The following is a 12,282-nucleotide window of genomic DNA, read 5'->3' as shown; positions in this document are numbered from 1 at the left end:
TTCCTTCGCCCCAGCCGCCACCTCCTCCAGGACCAGCAGCCCCCAAACCAGCCCACCCCACCCACAGCCAGGCAGAGGATGAGTGCCCCGCCCCCGCCCCCCCATCCAGGCAGAAGTCTGGGGCATGGGCACAGTCATCCCTACCTCCAGGCCCGGCTCTGCCAGACGCAGCTAGGCCCACCGGAGCCTCCCTCAGCCCCCGAAGCCCGCCTGCCCAGCCAGCATCCCCAAGGGCGCATGTGCCCGCCTAGGAGGGGTGCTCAGCACAGCATCCTAAGGGCACCCAACCTGGGGGCCACGGGGCGGGGCCTCTGCCGGGAAGGGGGAGGCGGGCGGAGATATCCAGCCCAGCCACAGGCGCGGGGTGGGGCGGGGCTCGGCAGGTGCCCAGGGGGACCCACAGCCTCCTCTGTGGACCCGGTGCGGTGAAGCCATCAGTCCGGGGGTGCACGGCGTGGAGCAACAGCTGAGGCCACGGGCTCTTTGCGTCCCGGGCCTCCATCCGCCCCCCGCGCCCAGAAATGCCCCTCGTGCTGGGGTGCTGTTCCCCGAGCCCCGGGGGCAGGCACACCTCCATCCCACGGTGGCAAGTGACCACATCAGCTTTTCATCTGGTTTCTCAACTCAACACTGCAAAATCAGACCAGTGACATATTTTGATTGAATCCAGTAACTATTCAGTAATTCAACCTGGTAATTTTTTTTTTTTTTTAATTTAAGCTGGTGCCCTAGTTTCAGAAGCCTCAGAACTGGGGGCAGGAAGGAGGGTGGCAGGCCCGAGGGACTCCAGGAAGAGGAGGGGTTGGAAGCCTGGTGGGGGCAGGCGGCGAGGGGGCCGCTGTGCAGGGAAGGACATGGGTGGGGTCCGGCGCATGCCAGCGTCACGGTTGCGGTGTGCGTGCCGGGCGACGCCCCGCCATGGCCCATGCCCTTGCTGGGCCCCAGAGACGTCTGGGGCTCTGGGGTGGACCAGGCGGTGGTGGACAGCAGGAGCCATCAGCACCGGTGACCGAGTGCCTGGCTGATGGGGTCACCAGGAGAGGTGGACAGCCTGCGGCCTGCCCAGCGGAGCACGAGGCCTCCCCTCCTGCCCAGCCCTGCCCTCACCGCCGGGGTGGCCGCCTGCTGATGGGGTTGCCGTGGTGACAAGGTGGGCTGCCCAGGGAGTCTCCACCTGTCATCGCACACAGACCAGCCACCTCTGGTGGGCAGGTGCAGCCCCATCCTCCTCCACACGGTGCTGGGTGCGGGGGACCCTCGGGCGTGGAGCCAGGTGTGGAAATGCTCCCCAGACCCTCCGGGCCTCCTGCAGCCCCACGCCATGGAGCCAAGCTGTGCAGCCCAGACCCCGGGGGCCGACACCCTTCCCTGCCTGCCTCTGGCTCCCTCCAGCACGTGGGATGAACCCCGGCCGGACGCAGGACAGACCGCAGCCACCTGTGGCCAAGCAGAGGCAGGCGCCGCCCACCCGCCTTTGGCCGCTGGCACCTGGGGAAGCCCTGCTGCCGGCATGCCTGGGAGGCCGCCCGAGAGGACGCTAGAAGCCACGCGGACGGGCCGGGGAAGAGGAGACAATGGCGGGCGAGCCCTTCTGGGCTGTACCCACGTGGGGCCTCGGTGGGGACACCCCACAACCGAGCCTCTCTGCAGGGGAGCAGGCCACAGGCGCTCTGCACGCCGTCAGACCTCGACTCGGCTTTAATGCCACGCGCTCGCCCAGCAAACTCTCTGCTGCCTGCTTCCCCACCTGCCAGGTGGCAGCGTGTCCCTCCCTCCCGGCCCTGCGTGGGGTCCACGAGCCCCAGGAGACCCGCCCGCAGCACGTCTGGGCAGCTCTCCACCGAGGATGGCCACCGGGTGCCGGCTGCAGGGGGCCCGAAGCCTCGGTCTCCTCCTCTGTGCCACAGCCCAGGGCCCCGACCCTGGGGCTTCCGGAGCTGCCTGTGGGGAGCCCCTGACCCACAAGCAGGGGCCACGGCGAGCGCAGGGGCAGGCGGCCCCCCCATGCCGGTGGAAGACGGATGCCAGGGCACTGGGGCCATGCCCTGCCTGTGCGGGCTGACCCCGCAGCCCAGGCCCTGCCTGGACAAGGCCCCAGGCCCAGGGCTGCTCCCGAGCCCGGCGACCGGGGAGCAACCTCCCTGGGGCCGAACCTGGTCCCTGGTCGGGTCCCTCAGCGGGACCTGCTCCCCAGACAGACAGCCGGCGGTGTGCGGGGGCAGAACGGACACCTGCGGCCTGAGCCCCACGCTGCCCTGCTGGGGTCGCGAGCCTGCCCGTCCCGGAGGGGCCGGGAAGTCATCTCTAGCACGCGGTAATGACAGAACCTGCCTGGCGGGCAGCGGGCAGCGGGCAGCTTGCTGGAAAAGACAGCGAGAGGAGAGACGCAGAGACCCGCCTGCCCACCGGGCTGTCCCTGCCCTCCCGAACTCAGGGCCAGGCCCTGAGCGCCTCAGACTACCCCCAGGAGGCGCGCCTGCCTGGAGCTGTCCACGGTGACGGAGCCGGGGTGGGACATCGCCTCTGCCACTTCACCTGGGCTGGAAGCCAGAGAGGCCGGGAGGCAGATCCTGCCGTCCAGATGGCGTGGATGGACATGCGTCTGCAGAACCAGGGCATGGTCCACAGGATGACAAGCAGCCCCTCCCGCCACGTGTGGCACATGGCGCAGGCCAGCCCACAACCTCAGCCTGCCGCGCTCTGCCCCACCGCCCCTGCTCCTCCTCCTAGGGGCCACTGCCCTGACCACCTGACCTCCCAGCCCCTGAGCCCCAAGCTGGGCCGTGGAGCCCGTCCCACGTGCCTCCTCCCCGCCCACCAGCACCCGCTGCCCAGAGACTGGGGTGGGCAAGGCCCCGAGCTCACGCCCACGCCTCCTTTCCGCGTGTAAACCTGTAGGTCGGTCCCGGTGCCGGCCCAGTGGGCACAGGCCCGGTTTGTGAAGTCACGTACCCTAAGGCCGCTGGGAGGCCACACACGCCATGATGACCCGGTATCATCCTGCCAGCATGGCCCCAGGCTCTGGCTCTGCTGACCCCGCGGACAGGACTGGCTGCCACCTGCCCCAGCTCCTGCGAGGCACAGAGCACCTCGCTCCCCAAACATTCAGCCGGCGCCCGCTCCGCATCTGCCCAGGGCTGATGGACCACCCTGCACGCCCCGCCTGGTCTTGGGGGCTGCTGGCCCCTCCAGGCTAGAGGCCACCTGGCATCCAAGAGAAGAGGGGCCCCCTTGGGGATGGCACTGGCCTGTGTCCCCCAGGTGTGGCAGGACTCACCCTGGTGGCGAGCCCGAGACAGTGCCTAGAGAGTGTGCCCACAGCTGCCAGCCATGCTCAAGGGCCCAGCTGTCCACTGGACTCCTGCAGAGCCGCTGAGGGCCAGCCACAGTCACTGAGGGTGTCCTCATGTGGGGACCGATGGGCTCCCACGGGGCCCCAAAGCTGGGGGGAGCTCTCGCCGAGTGTGCGGGCCGGCAGCAGAGCTCCACACCCAGCTGACCGGCATGGACGGCCTCCCCCAGGCCTGGCTGTCCCTTGGTTTCTCTGCCCAGGTGAGGACCGTCCCCCGAGCAGAGCCGGCCAGCTTCGCAGAGGCGCTCCGCCCGCCCGCCTCCCTCCGCAGCACCAAGGCCGGGCCTGAGTCAGCACGGCCCCCTGTGCAGGCCCCCTGAGCACAGTGGGACTGTCACCCAGAGGCCACCTGACTGGGATGACTTGGGGTGCTGCAGCCCCCGGATGCAGGGGCAGGGGGTGAGGCTGTGAGGCCAGGAGCCCAGGGCAAAGCACCTCCAGAGGCCCACGGTGCTGACCGGCGCTGGCCGGGTCCCCCAGGCCCTCGCCCGGACATGGCTTCAGTCCGATTCCTCTGCTGGTCATCTGCTCCCTGCCCAGATCCCAACGGGGGCATCACCAGCACCACCCCGATGGCGAGGTGGCCCTCACAGTGACCCGGGGACCGAGGCTGGCGTGGGGAGCAGCCGCCTCGCTGGCTTCTGGTGTGAGGACAACCACTACTGACATTCAAGTGAACCAGTGTGGCTCCACGTCCCCTCCCACAGCCACCAGAGCGGGGCATGGACGCCTGGGGGGGTGCACTGCAGAGGGGTGACACGACACAGTGGCCCGAGGTCAGAGGTTCCGGGGCCGGCTGACCCCAAAGGGGGAGGATGGAACACAGGACTGCGCCCACAGGCAGAGGGACCGGGAGGGGAGCGGACGTGGGCCTGTCCCCTGTCTGGGGGGTGATGTGCAGACAGCAGCAAAGCCAGAAGCGAATCCGCTGGACCCGCTCCATAGACCCTGGGCAGCTATGTGGACGTCGCCCAGGGCACCCCTGCAGCCCCCGCCCTGGCCTGCTGTGCCCCCCTCCCAGGCCCCCAGCCCATCACCCCACGGCATCTGTTGGAGCATGTCCTATCTGTGCCACTTTATGCTTAGCTATAAATCCCTTGGGATTTGGGGTTTAGCATCAGCAAGCCTCCAGTGTGAGAGGGGCCCCCCACCCCAGAGATAAGCCAGCACCCCTCCCCCACAGCGGGACACACACCTCCCCCAGCCCCGTGGCCTCCATCCATCTCCAGTGGGAGACCCCCGCCCCAGAACTAACCCAGGATGGGGGTTTGCGGTGAGAGTGTTGACTGGAATGAGGGTCAGGGGCCTGGCTTCTTGAGTCAGTACAATCCCCCTCAGTGCCCAGGCCTGGGGAGGGGCCGCAGGCACAGACCCCAGGCCTCAGAGGCCCTCCCCATGGGAGAGGGGGTTCCGGGAGGCCTGAGGCAGGGAAAACAGGAGGGTGACACCCAGTGTCTTCATGTCCCCCACATGTCTGTCCCCACTCAGGCCTCTGACCCAGAGACCGGCCTACAGCTGGAACCCCGGCCACCTCCGGCCATCCACGGACATCTAGCCTTCTGCAGAAATGCCTGCATTGCATCCACCCTCACTCCCTGAAACAACGCGGCCCAGGAGTGAGCCCGGGGACCCGACCCCACGGTGTGCCCGCCCCTCCCTGGGGAGCCCCCCCAGTGCAGAGCAGGGGCCCAGTGGTCAAGGCCCCCCAAGTTACTGTGTACCCCGTGGCACCCGCACCCAGCGACACCACACCGGGCAGCACATGCTCTGGGCTCTGAGACTCTGCCTACCCCCCCCCACACACACGAATCTGCGGCAGCCCCAGCAGAACTGGCCTCCAGCTCCTTCTGCCTGAGGCAGGGATTGGGGCTGAGTTCTCCCCTGGGAGCACACCGGCAGGGGCTGAGGGGACTCGGGCCACCGCTGAGCACATTCGGCTCCCAGGCAGCTTCCCCTTCTCGCCCCTCGTCAGCACAGAGCCAGGTCCCACGGCGGGGGACAGGTGCGGGGACTTGCCTAAGACCCCAGCCCTTCCCACAGGTCTGTCCAGCCTCTTGGGTTTGGGGACACATGGGAGCTGCAGATTTCAGCAGAGCCGTGCTGGACAGCTCCCCGCCTACAGGCCAGGCCTTCCTGGGAAGAGGGGCCCCCAGCCTCCTGAACGGGCCGAGGGTGGCGGCAGAGCTGTGCTGCCCCAGCTTCATCCCCACATGACCCCCCAGGTGGGTGCAGCAGAGATGGGGGCGCCACCCGTGGGCCTGCCACTGCTCTCCCAGGAGGCGAAGGAGGGCGGGCAGGGGGCCACCCTTGCTCCTGCCCCCAGCAGTGCCCCCAGGTGTCAAGCAGCGCTCCAGGTAGCTGCTCCAGGTGGCTGGCCCTGGATGCGGAGACTTGGCAGCCCTGTGTGCACAGAGGTGGGCTCGCAGGTTAGCGCAGTCCTGGCCAGGCGGCTCGCTCGGACACACAGGCACACCTGGGAGCACCTGCACAACCAGCCTGAGCCCCGATGGAGGGACGGGGCGTGCCGTGGCCTCCAGCAGCCCCAATGCCAGCCGGAAGCCCAAAGCAGACGTCGCAGGGGTGGCTCTGCATGAGCCGCTTCCTGTGAGGCCGCACGTCGAAGCCACAGGCCAGGTGTGTTGTCCGTGAGGACAGGGCTGGAGGTGCGGGCCAGGAGAGGGCAGGGCCGCAGCCCCCACCCGAACTGACCACCTCGTGCACGTCTGCCTGTCCTGTGCGGGGCCCCAGGCCGGTAGCAAGTATGCAAACGCACTGGGTGAAGGTGGCACCATGCCCAGGGTGAGGCTGTGCTCGGAGCCCAGGACCAGCATGGTGTAAGGGAGACCATGAGTCTGGCACTGGGGTCGGGGGTCAGGCATGAGGCGTGGGACAGGTCACAGGCATACACGGTCCTCACCAGCAGCAGCACTGCCCGGGGACTCGATGCGGAGCCTGCCCCACCCAGCAAGGCCGTGCCCAGGCCTTGGGGGGCCAGGTCAGGGCCCTGGGAGGGAACCAGGCCCCGCTGGCCTCCAGGTGCCACGGGCAGAGGGGGCGGCCACAGGACACTCAGCTGCAGGAAACGGCCAGTTACGGCTAAGTCCTTGTCCCTCTCTGTGGTCTGGGGGTCGTGGTGACTTCTCAGTGACGATGGTCCTGTGCTTTTACACAGGGTCTCTATCTTCTAGAAACACAGACAGCAGAATACTTAACACCTGAACGTGCCTGCAATTTGCCTCCAAATGATGGGGCGTGGGGAGCAAAGGGAAATTGGCCACATGTGCCTGGGGCTGGGGGGTCGCGGGGTCCAGAGCGCTCCTCGCCGCTGTGTCTGAAAATGCCCACACACCGAGGAAAGCAGGGTGCCGCACCCAGGACGCCCCAGCTGCAGCCCCAAACCCACACAAAGGAAGCTGCTGGCCAGACGGCCGCCGGCCGGGCGGGAGAGGTCAGCCCAGCGGGGATGGGGCAGAGCGGGGCCACGTCCCGGGGCACGGTGGCACCGCGTGGCAGAGGGGAGGGACAGGATGAGCCCCTCACCCGCCCAGCGCCTGTGGGGTGGGGCAGCCCCCCGCCTGAGGCCTGGGGACCGCGTGCCCCCGACCCCCAGCCGGCACGGCGGGCCTGGCCCGGCCCGGCTTTGCCACAGTCCCCGCCCACTCTCCCCACTCGCTGCCCCACAAATTAGAGCTGCAGAGAAACCACCGCCAAGAAGTGAACACACACGCACAGCACACACGCCCTGTGGCTCACACGCGCCCGTCCTGGTGCCCGCTGGCCAAGCCCCCCATCGCCCGCACACGCCGGGGTGGCACTGGTCACGGCAGCCACGCCAGGCCCCCTGCTCGGTCCCAAGGAAGCACGCTGTTCCCCCCTGCACCACCTCCCCCATCACGCCCCAGCGGGGATGGGGAAACTGAGGCTGGAGGCCTGTGGCCAGCAGGCGGCCGAGTCCGGGCTCTCCCCGAGGCGCCTGCTGGGCCTGCCTCAGGGCCGCTGCACACAGGTCGGGGACCCAGCGGCGGGCGGCCCTGCTCCTTCGCTTGACTCGCGGGGCGGCTGGGCCAGGCGGGGGTGTGCCAGCCTGCCGGGCCCCCTCCGAGCTCCGCCGGGCTGGCCGAGCGGCTGCACACAGCTGAGCTGTCCCCAGGGCTCTGACACTTCACACGGCCTGAAGGACAGAGGGCCGCAGAGCGCCAGGCGTGCCCCTCGGCACAGGCGTCTAGGCCACACTCGCTCACTGGGGATCCCCAAACCTCCACGGGCACCGGCCACGCATCAGCCCCTCACCCTGGTCTGAGGGAGGGGCCAGCACAGCCTGGGCTCCTAACTGGGAGGGGCTTCGACCGGCCAGTGGCCTGGGCTCCGGCCTGGGACGATGTCAGCACCCAAGGCAGACGCCCACGGGCCTGACCTGCCTCTGGACCCCTGGTCTCACACAGAATGGGATGCCTAGCCCTGGGCTGCCTCCCTGACCCCACCCTGCCCTGCCCAGCGGCCACCTCTGGCCAGCGCCCATCCTGTCTCACCTCAGCCCACGGGAGAGGCCTCCTGTCCAGGGAAGCGGCCAGCCAGGGCCCTGGCCGAACCAGGCAGCGTCGCCAGCGTCACCTGCCAAAGCTAGGCAAGGGCAGGGGCCTGGCAGGCTTCCAGGTGGCCGCCCCCCAGCACACAGGGCCCACCGGGTGCTGCGTCCCCAGGCCCCTGCCCCCGGCCCTCGGCCAAGCCAGCGGCTGCCCAGCAGCTCTGGAGCAGACCTGGACACCAGCCAGGCCATGTTCACAGGGGAACATTCCAGCCGGGCAGCCCGTGCTGCACAACGCCCACGGCACTGGGTCCCGGGGCAGCCCGACGTCCCCAGGCCCAGCCACGTCACCCAGGCCACGTGGGCGGGTGTTCAGTCTGCCCTCCTCTCGGCCCGGCCCTCCAAGACTGTCCGGCCCAGCCCGACCCAGAGTGGGCAGCAATAGTGCCCTGGGGTCAACATGCGGGCCTGAGCGCCTGCTCTCCCAGGGCCCGCCCACACCCCAGCCCCTCCCCCCCGCCCACACCCGGAACCACCGGCCCGGAATCTTCCATCCACCCTTGGCCAGGCCGGTGGCCACAGCCACAGAAGGTCCAGCTGGGGCAGCCAGCCCCGGGGCCCTGCACCGACCGGGCCAGCACGGCCCCCTGGGAAAGGGCCCTGTCCTCACAGCCCAGCCAGGGTGTGCGGCCCAGGACGTCGCAGGGTGTGTGCGAAGGCAGGGTCACCCCAGCACACACGGAGGAAGCCGAGGGACAGGACTGGACGGGCAAGCAGGAAGAGGGCCGGCTGGAAGAAAAGGCCCTTCTCGCGAGCCGCTCCGCGGGGGGGCCCAGCTGCCCGCTGGGGACACTGGCCCCTCAGAAGCTGCAGAGCGAGGCCCAGGCCGCCTCTCGGGGCCCAGCCCACACAATCCTGCTTTGTCCCTGCGGCATCTGCCCGGCCCGGCCTCCATCTTGTCCCGAGTCCCAGGCAGCCGGCCCAGGGCGGCCCAGCCATCCCTGACCTGGACCCTGAGCTTAGGCCAGGCTCGTGGGGGCCCACCCCAGGCTTGCCGCCAGGTGCTGGGTGGCCTGCACATATCAGCCAGCCCCGCAGGTGACATTGAGGCTGACTGGGCCTGGCACCAGGGAGGGTCTGCTGGCGCCACCACCAGGGAACACTCACTGTCTCCATGGGCAAGAGGCCTTCCTGCAGTGACTTGGGCAGCACAGGGGACCACCGACCAAGAGGAGCCGGGGCCCCCCGCTTCCCCAAGACCCCAGCCTGGCCCTGACCAATGCCAGCCCGCTATCTTCCCACTGGACACCGGGCACAGCAGACATGCCCGACTGTCCCTGGCCACCGGAGCTTCGCAGAAGCTACGGCACAGCTCACTCTACGGTGGGGGCTGAGGCCTGAGTGCCACGGCCCCGGCAGGCGGTCCTCGGACTGTGCCTCTGGGACCAGTGTGCAGAACCACCCGCCAGGCCCCACGGTGGCCCAGGCCGAGCGACTGGAGTGACAAAGCCACACGGGGCACACAGGCCAGCACGGGCAGCAGGGGCCTCCCCCGCGTCGAACACCCCATGGGCTCACTCGCGGTGGCAACAGGCCCTGGAGAGCGAGGGCCTCTCCAGGGAGCCTCAGGCTGCGGGCACACCGACCACCTCGCGTGGGAACTGGGCCGGGGGCTCCAGGCACGGGGACACTGTCTCAACGCTGCCACCAGCCGAGGTGCTGACTTCAGAGCAGCCAGACCCTCCCGGGTCCGCAAAGAAGCCAGTTCTGTGCCCAGTGGCCTCGAAGGTGCTCTCCAAACCGGAGCCCCAGGTGACGACGAAAGTGTCCTCGCAGCTCCTCGCGAGTGCCAGCCACTGGCCCTCCAGCGTCCCCGCGGCCCCCGGCCTCTGACCCAGGAGGGCCTGTCAGCCTGCACCAGGCACGTGTGGGTGTCACGCACAGACACGGCGCTGTCACCTGGCCCCCACGGCCCTCCCCGTCCTCCTACGTTTCCGGGTCCGGCGGGCGCCCCGCAGACCAACACTGAGGGCGAGAAGCAGGAGCAGCCAGGGGGAGTGTGCGTGGCGAGGAGGGCGCACACTCGGCCCAGGGCTGGCCAGACGCGGCGTGGGCAGCAGGAGCCTGGCGTCCGTCCCGTGCGGCACAGCCCTCACGCGCGCGACCATCCTCGGGAGGTCGGGGAGCCCAGGGAGCCAGCCCTGGAGACCTAGTCCACACCAGCCCCACGCCCACCAGGCCCACCGGCCGCCAGCGAGGATCAGGCGGGCTGGGGATGGTGCGGGACCGGGAGCCCCCCGGGGCCTTGGGGCCATGGCCAGGGAGGGCGAAGCTTCAACTAGAAGTGCGAGCCTGGTCTGGCATGCGCAGCCGGGAGGTGACTCTGTGCCCTGGGCACGTGGCAGAGCAGAGGCCGCACCGTGACGACCCCAGCAGCCCTCCCCACCCCCACCCCCACCCGGGGCACAGTCCACGCGTTCCCTGCATCCTGCTGGGAGCCCCAGAGGTGGGGGCCGCCAGGCCTCGATGCTTCCCGCGGGCAGACTGCAGCGCAGACGCCCACACAGCAGAGCCACGCCCGGGCAGCACCTGGCTCTGCAAGCGCGTCTCGCCTCGGCACTGCCGCCCGTGCTGGGCCCGCGGCCTGCTGTGCCCCTCCCGGTGCAGACGGCCCCTGCGGAGCTGTCTCCACTGCCGCCGGTGAGACAGGCGGGACTTGGGAGGACTCGGAGGTGCTCAGAGCCACAGCGGCCACGGCGGGGAGGACACACTCTCGGCAGAGTCCTAGGGCTCTGCCTACCCCAGGACCCTCCGTCCCTACGCGCAGGAAACTGCCTATCCCACAGGGCCTGAGTCCCATCACCTGGGGCCGATAGGACAGCCCTCCCACCCACAGCTGGCTCTCCCTGGGCATGGGGACTTCCTATGGGAGGGTCTGTGCCACTAGAGGCGGGCTCAGAGTCCCCGCTGGGGTGCTGAGGGACGCTGCACAGCCTTTCCCCCCGCTGCGTGACAGGGAGACCAAGCCCACAGTGACTAGAGGACAGGGTCCTCTCGGGGCCTCTAAACCCAGCCTGTGCGGTGAGCAGGCTGTGCTCGCCCGTCCCCGAGGGCAGCTGCCCTTGCCCAGAGCACTGCACCTGAGCCTCCTTCCCTGCTGGTAAACTAGGGGACACAGATTGAGGCCTGGGCTCACAGGGAGGCCGACCGGGCCTGCCCACAGCAGTGACCCTCAGATGAGGCAGGCGGTCCACATATGGCTCCCACCCTGCCCTGTCCACCCTGCCCCACACCCCGCGTGGAGAGGCTGGCTCCTCCTCCCAGCCTCAGCCTCTCACGGCACCCCGGCCAGCTCCTCGGGCAGCCCCTCGACTCCGGATCCCTCCCCGCTACCGCTGCCTGTGGTGCTGCCTCCCCGTCCTGAGCTGGGTCACTCCAGAGTCTGCCAGGCTCTCCCCCTAGGTCGCCTGTCTCTCCTCCACTCACCTGTCCCATCCTCATGGGGTCCCCCCATCCCAGGATTCCTCCCCAGTACCCCTCTCCTAGAGGTCCCTGAAGAACTTGGCAGCCCGGGCTCCCCGACTTGGCTCACCCACCAGCAAGAAGGCCCCTCACCCCCAACTTCTCTCTTTAGCCTGCGGACTCCTGGCCTGAGCTCTGCCCCAGCCACCCCCCTTCCCCTCCCACCTACCAGAAGGGTGTCCAGGGGCCACTCCACATCCTGCTGGGGACCCAGCCCCCAGGACAGCTCACTGAGCCTGTCACAAGGTCCCCGCCGGCTCACGCCTGCCCTGCTGAGCTGAGCGCACAGGGCTGGCTGGCCGCGCCCCGCTGTTTCCTGAGGGGCTGGAGGGGTGAAGTCCGCCCACCCCGCACTCTGAAGAAGGCTTTCCCAGATGAGGGGGGGCCAGGCAGGGCCCTGCCCCTGAGCGGGCCCCACGGAGAGGGGAGGCATCCACGCGGTGCCTGCAGGGGCCACACCAGGCCATCGAGGACAGCGTGCAGAGGGAGATGGCCGCACGACCAGCGCCACACCTCAGGGCAGCACAGCCCCGATGAGGGACAGAGCCGGCCCGCTGAGCCGGCGCTGCAGCAGCGGCATGGCGCCACCCTCGATGGGAGGGCGCAGCGGGACGTGTGGACTGGGCGCTGCCCGCCACCGCACAGCGTCCAGCGGGTGGAGGGTGGCAGCTCTGCCGGCCCCTGCAGTCCACACGTGAGGTGTCCCTGCCCCTCGTCTGCTGCCCCGGAGGCGGCATGGGGGGCAGAGCAGCGGGCCCACCTCCCGCAGGCCCTGGCTTGGGACGGACGGCGGAGAGGCACAGCGCGCAGCGCCCAGCAGCTCCCTCCCGCCTCAGGCCTCAGGCGGAGTGCAGGCCAGGAACAGGGACGACCAGGGTGGCTG

This window comes from Pteropus alecto, unplaced genomic scaffold (assembly GCF_000325575.1).
Source record: "Pteropus alecto unplaced genomic scaffold, ASM32557v1 scaffold43, whole genome shotgun sequence".
In the NCBI taxonomy this organism is placed as follows: domain Eukaryota; kingdom Metazoa; phylum Chordata; class Mammalia; order Chiroptera; family Pteropodidae; genus Pteropus; species Pteropus alecto.
The sequence above is the reverse complement of the archived record's forward strand: the minus strand, read 5'-3'. Positions refer to the sequence as shown.